This window comes from Sarcophilus harrisii, chromosome 1 (assembly GCF_902635505.1).
Source record: "Sarcophilus harrisii chromosome 1, mSarHar1.11, whole genome shotgun sequence".
Lineage (NCBI taxonomy): Eukaryota > Metazoa > Chordata > Mammalia > Dasyuromorphia > Dasyuridae > Sarcophilus > Sarcophilus harrisii.
The window spans coordinates 563,201,536-563,214,713 of NC_045426.1; positions in this window are offsets into that span (position 1 = coordinate 563,201,536).

Here is a 13,178-nt window from a genome sequence, read left to right on the forward strand (position 1 = left end):
CAAAACCACAAATTTATGAAGGTTTAAACTATTATTGCATATGATGAGGATTATAATCCTCATAATCCCAATTTAGAGTTTAGAGTCTATAAAATCATGATTTTCACTCAAGTACTGCTTAATTCTAATCATTTGCATTCCTCATTTCCTCATTTGCAAAATGAGGAATTTGCACTATTCAATGATCTTTAAAATTCCTTCTAGGTTTTAAAGACTATATTCCTATTATCATTTACTAAAACCAATAGACTCCTGTTGGAAATTTTGGTTGTCCTTCTTAAGAGAACTATAATTCACTTCTTATTTGATTTGGGACACTTCATCAGTTTACTAAGACATGTTAAATTCTGATCTTATCCTCTTAAGTGCTTCCATCTCATATCAGTCCAATGTTTAATTCCATCTTCAAATATAGTGTTTTCTAGAAGAAAATCCAGCTTTGATAAGAAAGTAATAATGTTTAACTACACTGGACATGGGTCCAGTATCAATACTGACAATGACTCATTTTTCCCAGCAGCAAAAATGGGGATGAATGATATTTCCCTTTTCTCAACTTCAAAGAACTAGTGTAAAGAGGTGAGAATTTTTTAAACTCTTTCTATTCTCTGGAAGAAAAGTGATTCACAAGTGAATGTTAGTAATATCATTATGAAAATTAGGTAAAATAAAAGTATCTATGTTATTGAATGATTGTCATTGTTAGTTTTTTGTCCTTTTCCTAAAAGAAGATTTCAATTTTACTAGGCTATTTTAAAAATTCTAACTGTTGAAAATAAGTTTATGTTAAAGTTCATTGTGCTACACTGAATGAATAAATTCATTTTACCCAAACCCTACAAAGATCACTGAACTAGCAGTTAGGAAGTCAAAGTTTTTAGTCCCTTCTCTTACACTTAATAACTATGTTACCTTGAGCAGGTTACCTCACCAATCTGGGTGTCAGTCTTCTAATAAATTAAAAAATTAAATAAACAAAAATCAGACTAAATGATCTTTAAGGCCTCTTACAGCTCTAACATTCCGTGATTCTATAACTTATTAAGTAAGTTAGCATAATGGCAACATGTAATGGACAGTTTAGTTAGGTAAATAAGAGAAGGCCTAAATGAAAATAACAGAAGGCAGAATCTACTAAACCCCAGATGTGGGGTTTAGAACAAAGTACTGTGAAGCCCACTTGGAGGTGGGGAAGAGTAGGAATCTAAAAAAGTTTCCATAAACAAGATGATATTTGAGCTGGGCTTTGTAGGATGATAAGACTTCAAACAAGTAGGGATGGGTAAAGAAATAACGTAGAACAAAGGAAGATATTTCTTTCTACACATCTTTCTTAGTCACTTTTTTAAAAGTTTCTCTTTAGAGCAATCCAAAAACTTAATTGTTCATGCTTTATTTAAAAAAATTCTTTCCTTAACCAATTTTAGAAAAGGAACCTCATTCCAAATTGTAAAAAAAGCAAACCTTTTATTCAACTTTATATAACATGAATATATCCTCTTTGAAATCCCAGGATGATATAAAAGCTGTTAATGTATTAGCACAGTGAAGTAAAGAGCTCCAGCAAATGTTCAGATAGCAGATGCCAGGAAAAATATTTTAAACAGGTCTTTCCATGGGCTTGTGTATATCAGTAGATAGTTGTCCAACTCTTTAAAAAAAATTAAAACATTTTTATTTAAAGTTTGAATTCCAAATTCTTTCCTTTCTTTTTATCCTCTCTCCCTGCAATTGTTGACTGTAAAACCAATCACAGAGAAGTCCTGCATATTTTTAAAGTGTTAAAGTTCTATAAAAATCCATTTTGAAAAAAAGCATTTATTTATATAATTAGACTTATGGTAAATAAACTCATTTCTACTTAATCTATACACTATTTCCCCTCTCATAAACCCCATATCCACCAAAATGTCTCCAGCGCGGTGATACTTTGGTTTTTCTTAATTCATAAATGAAGAAAATTTCCTGACTCAAAATTTTCTTTCTTGTGGCTAGAATAATAGATATATGTCCCCAATTCCCCTCAAAATGGGAACCATCATGAACATATTAATTTTCCTATGGACCAAATCAATTAAATTGGGTGTCTGTTGACACCTAAGGGTGCACATAACACATGTCCATTTTATGTGTAGTACAACAAATGTATTTTATGTATTACTTATATGATGTATAAATAATTTGTATAGTTATTTATATGATGCTTGAGCCAGTTCTGTTTAAATACATATACAGTTGCTTGGCTCACTAAGTTCTCTCATCCTCACTTCAATAATCCCTCTAGCTAGCTTGCCATGGATATATTATTATATACTGTTTTAGATTTACCCTGTTTTCCAGATGGTACAAAGGAAAGCATAGTGGACAAACTAATGATTTCTTTAGTCCAACACAAAACTATATTGTATAAAACAAAATTACCTGTTCTATAGTTACACTCATTTTTCTTTTTCACAAAAAAACTACTTTCTGCCATCATTATTTGAAATAAGGGAAACTTCTAATCTTTTGTCACTATTTCTCTGTTCCAAGTCCTTGCCCCTCCAACTCTCCTAAGACCTGACTCAAATCAGCCTAGATCCAGAGTAAAAAAAAAAAAAAGAAACAAAAACAAAACAAAATATAGATTCAGTCTGGTAGTTTATCCTCTGCCTCTGGTTTTGTGAGTTTTTTTTTTTTTAACTAATTCATACCTCAGCCTGGCCTGGTGGGCTTTGAAAGTCAATTGCCTAAAATTTTTCTAACTGTGTCCAAACAGTGCTCCTTTCAGAAAAACTACCCTCTCCCAACAAAACAAAGTTCAAACATTGATTCACTTTTGCCAAAAAGGACAGAAATATTAAGCATGGAAACTGCTGTCAGTTTCTCAAATACTTAGCATATTTCAGCTCTCCAGTTCTGCAGCAACAAGGATCCAAGAAGAAAATTTGGCTTAAGTTGTTATTCATGTTATGCCCTTTTTATTCCATGAATTGGAGACAGCTGCATCACTCAGTGGTTTGAGTTGCACTGTCACATGACTTGGAATTCTCATTACTTACCAAATGATCTGTAAAAATAAAACTCAAAAAAAAAAAAAAAGAAAGAAAGAAAGAAAAGGCAAAGTTTAAAGGATGACTGTCTTATTCAGTGGACATCTTAATCTTTCTCTTTTATAATCTAGGGGATAAATACTCTGCACCTTTTCTAGGAAAGAGCATGAATAACTTTGAAAAAGGCAAAACTAGCAAAGTAAAGTGGGAAGAGCTCTGGATTTGAAAATCAAAAGTCCCAGGTTCAGATCTTTATTTGAATACCCTAACTGTATTAATTACCAAACTACCTCTCTGGATATTTGGTTAGTAGTTTACTTCCTTTAGAATGACTTTACTCTCTCTGTAAAATAATACTTGCAAGATTATCTCTGTGACCTTGAGCAATTAGCTTCAACCTCTGAAAAAATGAAGATTGTAATGCTTCCATTTTATTTCCACAAAAGGAAGAGAGAATTCCACCAAGCAATAGCAGAAGAAAATGGATGTTCTTTTTTTTAAATGGGGATTCTTTTTTTTTACATCTGGGAGTGGCTTCCATTCAAAAATATATGCCCTGTGATGACATTCAAACTTTCATAAGCAACCCTCTCTGTCTTTTCCATTATGTAAATGGAAATAAAATCTATATACTTATATATTATTAACTCAATGTAATATTAATTAATGCTACTAGGTAATAGTCAGTAGAACAAGTATATTCTTTCTATCTTTTTATATACCAAAAGAATCCCATAAATATTTTCATGTAATATTACTGCTTTATAAGACTGCACTTTTATTTATCAGTTATTGGTGTGTGCAAGAGAATTCTACAGGTAGTCTTTGGTTTAAAATAAAGGAAATGAAGCAGAAAGAATCCTAGAAATATAGTGTATTGTTAACATTAGTATTTAAGGGAAAGGTTGTCTGTTGAAGGGCCTCACCATCTCAGTTACTAACAGCTCAACAATCGGCACTCTTCCATCAAAAAGAATGTTATGCTCTTTTTAATGCACATTTTTATTGCAATTAGACTGAAGCATATTACCAAGGATAATTTACTGGTAAAGAATAAAGGATATTATCAAGAACATGTATATTTGGAAGAAAGGTAGATCAGTCAGTTAGGGAAAGTAAGAAAAGACACATAGCCCAAATTTTTCACTGATATCTGAGCAATGTCAAGGCCTCTAGTACGTTTGGCAAATGTTATAGGAGATGGAAAGGAGTTTCAGATAATAAGAAGATACTGATGGATTTCAATTTGTGCTGGTTAAGAAAGCGTTCATACCAGTAAGATTACAGGGTTATCAAATGATGAAGGATGAGTTAAAGGAGGAAGGGATAAGAGACAGTGGAAGCAACTAAGTTCTGTGAGGACCAAGACTGATCTTTTTCTGTCTTTGTGATCCCCATTGTTTGATAAATTGAAGTAAATGTATATGTTCCACATAGATGTAAACTTATTAAAATTGGACTTAAGTAATTACGCTCCATAAACAGGATTTTGCAAATTGATCTGGAAAGCAAGTATTAAACAGCCAAAATCAATGATGACAAAAGGAATAAAGAAAGAAATTTTGAGATAAATGAAGGGCATGTTGAAAGAGATGCATATTCTTAAGAGTAAGGATTTATATGCAGGATTGATTAAAAGCTAACTATTGAAATGTAAAGGTAATCAGTGTAAAATATGCATACGGTTATCCAATAATAATCTGTTAAAAGCTACCCAGTACATTGGAGATGAAAAGATGAAGCTTACAAATGGAGATATTCTCAAATGAGGCTGGGTAGTAGGTAGCACGTGATTTAGGCAAAGGTGTGAAGAGACAGAAAGAGACAAAGATACACAGAGAGACAGAGACAGAAACGGAGAAACAGAGAAGGAGACAGATTATTTACAGGCTTCATGGGAAGCCTGAATCTGGGAAGGCTTCATGGAAGTATATAATTTCATTTGAGACTTGCAGACAAGAATTTTCTCTATGAATATGGGCATGCTGTAGCTATGAGGAGTAAAGGAAAAGACAGATTTGATAGACTGCTTGCAATTGGGAAAGGAATAAATCACATAGAAAGTCACTTTCTCAATCAGTAATCGAACTTCCACAGAGAAATCTGGAAATTTTTCTGTGACTCAGAAATATTAAAAAAAAAAAAAAAAAAAAAAAATCTGTTCAAACTCCAATTGGATTCAGTTTCTCTCCACTTCACTGTCCTCCGGTTTTCTTTTTCTATATGGGGAGCCTGGGGGCGGGAAGCAAGCGTATTTGCATTCGATGAAGTTCAACAGGTCATTCTCCCTCCTACTTGGCCCCTTCTGGTCTGGGGAGACAATCTTGTGGCAGTGTTTCCCAAAGTAGCCCAGCCCAACTCTGCCTGGGGAGCGCTGCAGCTGCCTGAGGTTTCGCGCCTTGCGTCCTGCGGCCACAGCGTCAGAGAGCCCAGTACCCAGCCTGACACGCGGTTCGAGGCGTCGGAGTCCGCCTTCAGGAATCTCTGGGTGATTTGTGGCAAGCTCAGAGCTCAAGGCCGCTTTGCGTGTTTGTTTTCTCTTCCCTCACAGACCGAAGAGAAATCATCTAACTTTTAATTTCTCTAATTTTTTGGAAGTCAGCACATCCCAAGATTAGCCAGGAGACGGGGATAGGAAGCGATAGAGAACATGGATCCTTCTTACAAGTATACAACCCCTTGTCACCTGATGGCTTCCATTCCTCACTCCCAGAGGGAGATGCTTAAGCTCTTCAAACTCAAACCCACTCCCCCAACAAATGGGCCATGATTTGAAGGTCTAGGCGCCAGAGGGCGCGAATCCAGAGAGGAAAAAAGGAGAAGAGAAAAAGAGAGATAAATGAATCGAGCTACGAATCTGGCGGCTGCCTGCAACTTTCAATCTCCAAGAACTGGAATTGCACCAATTCACGTAAAACACGAGCACAACGAGAAATACTTTCTGGAGTACGAACCAAGTTTATACACACACACACACACACACACACACACGCACACACGCCACCTGTCTACCATTGAAGCTTCTCAGTTCGCTGGTGATGGGTTCATTGAACCTTTATCTTTTCTTTTTTAATTTTTTAAGCGATCAATCATTTTTAAAAATCTACAAAAGCATACAATTCAATAGGGAAAGAAGTACAAGGAACTGAAATTCTTGCGTCTTTTTTTTTTTTTTTTTTTTTTTTACCAAGGATGCTTATACTTCTTTAGCTCCCTTGCCCCCCCCCTTATTTCTGCTTCTTTTTTATTTTTTTCTCTCCCACTCTGTCACTACGAACTCCTTCCTAACACCGTAGCCCTAATCAGGTACAGAAAGTTAAAAACAAAAGAAGCTGCTAAAAGGGACTCTGGAATTTGTGCCCCATCTGATCAAAAACTCTAAACGGGTCAACTTTTCTTAACGCTTCTGTCGATAATCTAGCGTGGTGCTCAGCCTTTCCCTTTCCCTCCCTCCCAAACCCACTCCCCGCAAGATTCTGACTCTTCACCTGTGATAAATTCAGAACAAACTGTCTAGAGAAAAAAGGGGGAAGGGAAGGGGAGAGGGGGAATCCAGTTTAATAATATAAGGTGTTTGCAATCTCATTTTTAAAATTATCAGGGGAAAGCAGAGTCCAGAGGCGCCTTGGAACTAGGACCTGAAGATAGACTTTTTGTTTGTTTAGTTTGGTTTGGTTGGTTCTAATGTAACTAATAGAGGTAACAATAAAAAACGAACTTCTGGCTCTCCATGGTAACTCTGTCGTTTAAAAGTGAGGACAAATGAAGTGAACTGTCCGTTCCTCACTGTCGAGTTTCCTCGGTTCCTGCCTGCCTGGCTTGCTGTTGTTGTTGTTGTTTGTCCATAGTTCTGAAAGGGAACCATGACGTCAGCAGAGCTTAAGTGAAGATGAGCTGTGCAAAATCACCAGTCTTTCTCCTCCAAAGTCATCTAGGTCCAATGGCAAGATTTTTATCAAGATGACTGGGTATGGCCTTTTTAAAACTAAGATATTTAACATTCTTCATTTGCCTGAGACTATGTCCATTTAGTAATTAAATCTAGATAAGAAATGAGGCAAAAAAAAAAAAAAAACTCTTCCCTAATCAAAAATAATAATAATCCAATCTGGGAGGAGAAGACCCTCAAGGGTTGTGACCTGGAACCTTCAGGATGGGAAATAGACACATTTATTCAAGTGATATCTGACAGTATCTGTATGAGTCCTGGAAGAGAAGAGGGCATCCTCATTATCCGTTTACTGACAAACTGAAATGGATTTGATTCACTTCTTCATTAAGAGAAGTGAAAATAGGAAAGAAAAGTACTATTTAATACTAAGAAATGTACTTTGATTCCTCTAAGAAAGATATGCAGTCTTATCTCTCCCCCTTCCCCAAAAAATCCAGAAATATTTTTCTCTAGAACTTTGTGCTTTTTACTCTGAATTTGGTGCAATGAACGCTACTGTACGGTTTATCAGCATATTCTTTGAACTTTAAATTTTTTTCTTATTGAAATGTCGGAGACACGAATGCTCTGGTTCCTGGCCTTCTCCCTTTCTCCACCCTATCTCACTTCATCTAAGTGCTGGATAATGCCGAATTGGAAGATTTTAATTACAAATTCTTCAAATTAGCGTATGTAGAACAGTATGCCTAAATTAGTCGGGAGGAGTTGAAATCACCCCTCTGACAGTAGCAATGTGACTTAGAACTGGTTACTTAACAGTTTCTGATCTTCGGTTTCCCTCCACCTGCAGGATTGTTGGGAAACTCAGATAATAAGATGTATGTGTTGCAATGTAAAAGATATGATAAGATAATGTACTGTGGCGCTCTTTACGAATTCTAAGCTCTAAAATCAACAGATAACTTGTTCGAAGATTCTAAGCAAAAACCGCAGCCGCTGTCCTGCTCCTCCTCCCCTTCTCACAACTGCTTCCCCATTTACCTTCTGTCTCTTCTCTGTCTCAGAGCCATTTCTAAACTATCCCCAACTGCAGAAGTGCCTTTTAATCTCTCCCTTTCTTTTATTCTTTAGGGCACCTTGCATATAGACTCTTCTCGGTTCTGAGCTGAAGTCTAAGGCTCAAATGATGCGGTTGAGATCAGGGGATCCCGGCTGAATTCTGTCCGGAGCCAAACTGGAAATGTTCGGCAGTGTGTAAAAGGAGCCGCAGAAAAACGGCTCACACCTGGAATCTCTGTCTTGGTGGCCTTGAGAGCCCACCAAGTAGACAGATACTGGTGGGCAAGAATTTGGGCTCTATGCCTGACAGCTGGTTTCTCTTTTTTTAATTAGCTGAGAACACTAAGATCAATCACCCGATGGGCACTAGGCTAGGAGGGACGGAGGTTGGAACCCAACACACTGAGTAACTGGAAGAATTAGTCATGCAGAACGGATTGGAGCCCAAAGGCGCCACGTTGTGGAGTTGCAAAGACTGGCAGTGAGAGATAATCTCCAATGCTTAGGAAAATCAATCAGCCAGCAAATATTTGTGGAGGGCCTTCTCGCTCTCTGTGCTCGGTACTAAGAATGGTCTAAGCATAGGAAGGATATTGCCCTGCCTTCCATTCAGGCTTTGTTATGACTCAAGAGAGGTTTCACTTCTCCCAGAACACACGCTGCTAATAAGCACTTGCCCACGGAAATACAGAGTACGCTTCTGACATTTCTCCTTTCCATTTTCTGACATTGTCCAGAATAAATACTTGGTAAAAAGTATCTAGATGATCAAAATAGACCGTTTAATTAGAGCAGGGGTATCAGAGCCTAACTCAGTTTTTTTTTTTTGCATGGAGTAGAAGTTTAATATTTGTTGAATTTTAAAGCTAAATTGTGAGATGCACAAGCACCCTTTCAGTGGATCGAGCCTCAATCTTAAAAGACTGACTTGAGACATTTTAATGTTACACAAACACCATCTAGTATGTGGGTGTGGCTGTGGTCGCACTAACACCTGGGTTGTATTCCTGGCTTCCAACACAATCCACTTCTCTTCTGTATTCCTTCCAACATCTGTAAAATGCAGGTGAGAAATTCTTGCACTACACAGCTCACACCATTATTGTGTCGATAAGGTTTTTGAAAACTTACAGCAACATATGACATGAACTATCATTGTTATTTTTAGAAAACAACAAAGGACCTGAAATAAAACACCCTGTGGATCACTGACTGTTATATCTAAGCATAAGAGGAGAAAGAAATTTAACATAGGCAGCTTGGCAGGAAAATGAACACAAAAACGCTTAGAAATCCTGGCCTTGCTTTTTCAATGTGGGACTTGCCTAGGAAGGCTCAGGACCTCCACAACAGACTATAGAAAATCTTAATTAAACTTAAATCCTAAACAATTCTCTCATATATTGCCTTCATCAAAAAGATTCACTGCCAACAAAATTCATTTTTGTTTTGTTTTGTTGGTATTGCTTTGTATTGTTGTTGGGGTTTTATTGGAGAGTAATAGTAGAATATAAAAGTGTCATTTGAAAATAATCTTTTTATTCTTTCTTTGAAATAGTAGTGTGTTGATTTTTATTTCACTAAAAGGAACAAACCATTTTGATGTAGAGAAATATACATTTTTATAATCACACTTGTCCCAGATGCAAACTGACAGGGGAAAACAAGATACAGCAGAAGTCAGAGCCTCATTCTCCTCCCCTTCACCAAAACCAGAAGTATATATTGGTCTCCATATTTAAAAAATATTTTTTTCTTTTCCCCAAGATCCACAATATACTCTTTTGCATCTCTGTCATATACCCATCTCTCCTAACCTCAAAGTGAGTACTAAAAGGTTCCCTTTTTCTCCAAAGAAGTTGAGTTTATGATTCCATTTCCAGGCAAAGACTGGGGAAGCCAAAGAAACATTCCTTCCATTTTTTTTTTCCTGAATGTCTTTCAGTAAAACCTAAGACTTGGCTTCCTTCTTCCTGTATCCTTCCCACTGTAGGCATTACTTAACAGTACAGCACTGAAGAAAGTCTGGAATTCTCCCAAGAAAACCAAGTAGATGCAGAGTTCTAATCCCCCCATACTATCCCTCACTCTCATACATTAATTTATACTAAGTTCAATTCAATCCTCTTTCTTTGCTCATTTGTCCTTTCTTGTAATAACTAAGGGACTTAAACTCTCAAGTAACTAAACTTTTTTTTTCTTTTACATTTTTAATAAGAATTAGAAGAAGGATCATTAAAAAAATTAAAAAGAGCCAAGTATGCAGTCATCACAACTAAACCTCCATTGAAATGGAGAAAGTACACCAGATTGAGTGGGCTTAAAGGCACAGGGACATTTAAATATAGTATAATTCAAGTTTTTTATTTTACAGATAAGGAAATCATGACCTCAAGAAGTTAAGAGACTACTAATTTTATGCAGAAAGAAAATGACAGAGGTGGTATTTGGAATCAGTTCCTCTGACACCTTACCCAACATGATTTCCATTACCCTACACTGATTCTAGATCTAATTCAACTTCTTTTCTTTATAAACAAGGTAAATGAGGACCAGGGATGCCTTAAATTAAATCTAAAAATTGAATTTTTTGTTTGACAGCCCTATTTGTAGTGACAAGAAACTGGAAACTGAGCAGATGCTCATCATTTGGAGAATGGCTAGATAAGTTATAGGATATTAATATTATGGGATATTATTGTTCTATAAGAAATGATCAGCAGGATAATTTCAGAGAGGCCTGGAGAGACTTGCATGAACTGGATGCTAAGTGAAGTGAATAGAACCAGGAGATCATTGTACATGGCAAAAACAAGATCATATAATGATCAATTCTGATGGAAATGTCTCTTTTTAACAATGAGATGATTTAGACCAGTTTTAATGATCTTGTGATGAAGAGAGCCATCTACCCCCAGAGACAGGATTGTAGGAACTGAGTGTGGATCACAACATAGCATTTTCATTTTTTGTTGTTGTTTACTTGCATTTTATTTTCTTTCTCATTTTTCCCTTTTTTATTTGACTTTTCTTGTGCAGCAAGATAATTATATAAATATGTATGCATATATTGGATTTAACATCTATTTTTATCATGTTTAACATATATCAGATTACTTGCTATCTAAGGGAGGGGGAAACTGGAACACAAGATTTTGCAAGGGTTAATGTTGAAAAATTATCCATGCATATCCTTTGAAAATTAAAAAAATTTAATCAAAATAAATAAATAAATAAATATTGAATTTTTAAAATACATATTAAGCATTTACTCTGAGTCAGGTACTATGGTTACAAAAAGAGAAATTAAATTGTCCCTGTCATCAATAAGGGAAATGTGGGGGGTCGGGGGGGGGGGAGAGAAGTAAGATGGAAGCCTCAAACCATAGTTTAAAAAGTTTTCTTTTAAAGGAGGTGATGAGTTGAGAACTGAGGCAAAATAGAGGCTAATGTCTTTCACCCTTTGCCCTTTTATTTACATGTATAAGTGGCAAACTTAAAATTTTAACCCAAATCTACTTGGGTTTGAAAGACATCACTCAATCTCTCCACTGAACCCCCTTCCATAATCTGCTGTTTGACATGGGTGAAATGATTTAATCTCTATGCTCTTAGCTTTTTTTTTTTTTAATCTATAAAATGAAAGGATTGGACTACACTGTCTTCTAAGATTTTTTCTAGATCTAAAATTCCATGGTAGTTGATCATTCTAAGAATTGAAGAGCTAGAATCCAGTTTACAATGCAGAGAAGCAAGAAATGGGTGAATGTGAGCTTTCCCACTGTCCTCAGGGGAGGAAGTTGACTGATTCTTGCCTCCAGAGTTTTGCAGAGTGAAACTTCCGGCTCGAGCTTGACTCTCCTCTCTAAGGGCCTCCTTCCTATCTTCGGTGTACCTAGCCCTTTGGGATTGACAAGTAGGAGTTGAAAACAGGGAACCCAGATATATATAATGAGAAATATCACACACACACACACACACACACACACACACACACATACACACACACACATACACACACACAATTCCCGAGAGCCTAGTGCCATCCAGTGGTAGGGAAAAGAATTCATAGCTTTTTTCAGTGCTTAGAGAATAAAATTGGGGGGGGGAGAGGGGAGGAGAGGAGGAAGGTACAGAGAGATTAGTGGGACAATTTGAGTAGTTAACTATTGCTGGAAGGAATTTCTACAGAAAAGGTGTCTGACCCTTTTGGAAAAAGTAAAGCTTCCGAGAGTGAGATCTGCCCACCAACTTTAAGAGAGAAAACAGTAAATGGCACTCCTTCCCAATTCATCAGCCTTCTTTAACACAGTCACTCCACCCAAACCCCTGAGAAAGCCTTCTGCCAAAACAGAGCATCATTTTAATAATGGAATAAGAGATGGTTCAACTTTTTATATTGTTCAAAATACCTAAAGAACCATGGGGTTTTGTTGTTTTTTTTTGGGGGGGGGGTTGTCTTGTTTTGTTTTAAGAGGGAAATGAGGTTGTGTATGTGCTCACTTCCAATATTTAAAGAGAAGTGGAGAGAGAAAAGGGACAAGGATAAGCAGATCATTTGAAGAAATGTTTTGGTCCTCTATTCCTATTTCCCAAAAGTTAGGAGATGGTTTTAACATTGACTATAGAACTGTCTCTTTTTTCAAGTGCCCCCCCTCCTTCCCACTATCCCTTTCCATACCCCCCCTCCTAGTGTGTGACGATTGTGTTTGAAAGGGAGGAAACATATTCTTGAAGTGATAGGTGATGGCTTGTCTAAACCATTCAAGAACATTTCGTGTATGTTGGGGGGGGGGTCATATTTCAAGACACCTCATCAATAAACTCCCTTTAGAAGAATCTAAGAGTGGAGGCCTGGAGAACAGCTTCAGCTGCTTTTCTTGGAGTCTCTGGTCTTTAAGTGCAAACTGGGGGTGGTCCGTGTAGGGGGACATTGGGCCTCTGTGGCAGGATGGGGTCAGATTGTTCCCTAACTCTGTTAAGGCTCTTTGGTCAAATGGAACCTATTTGCCAGGAATAGGATGACATTCTGTAGTATTATTAATGTGTTTAGGAATGGGGTGAGTACAAATACAGTTTGTCAAACTGACATGAAATTAATTTGCTAATTTCTAACGACTCTCAGGGAATAATTATGACACTAAGGAACCAAGAGTCCTGAATCACCCACAGGAGCCTCTGCTTTCAAATAAGTG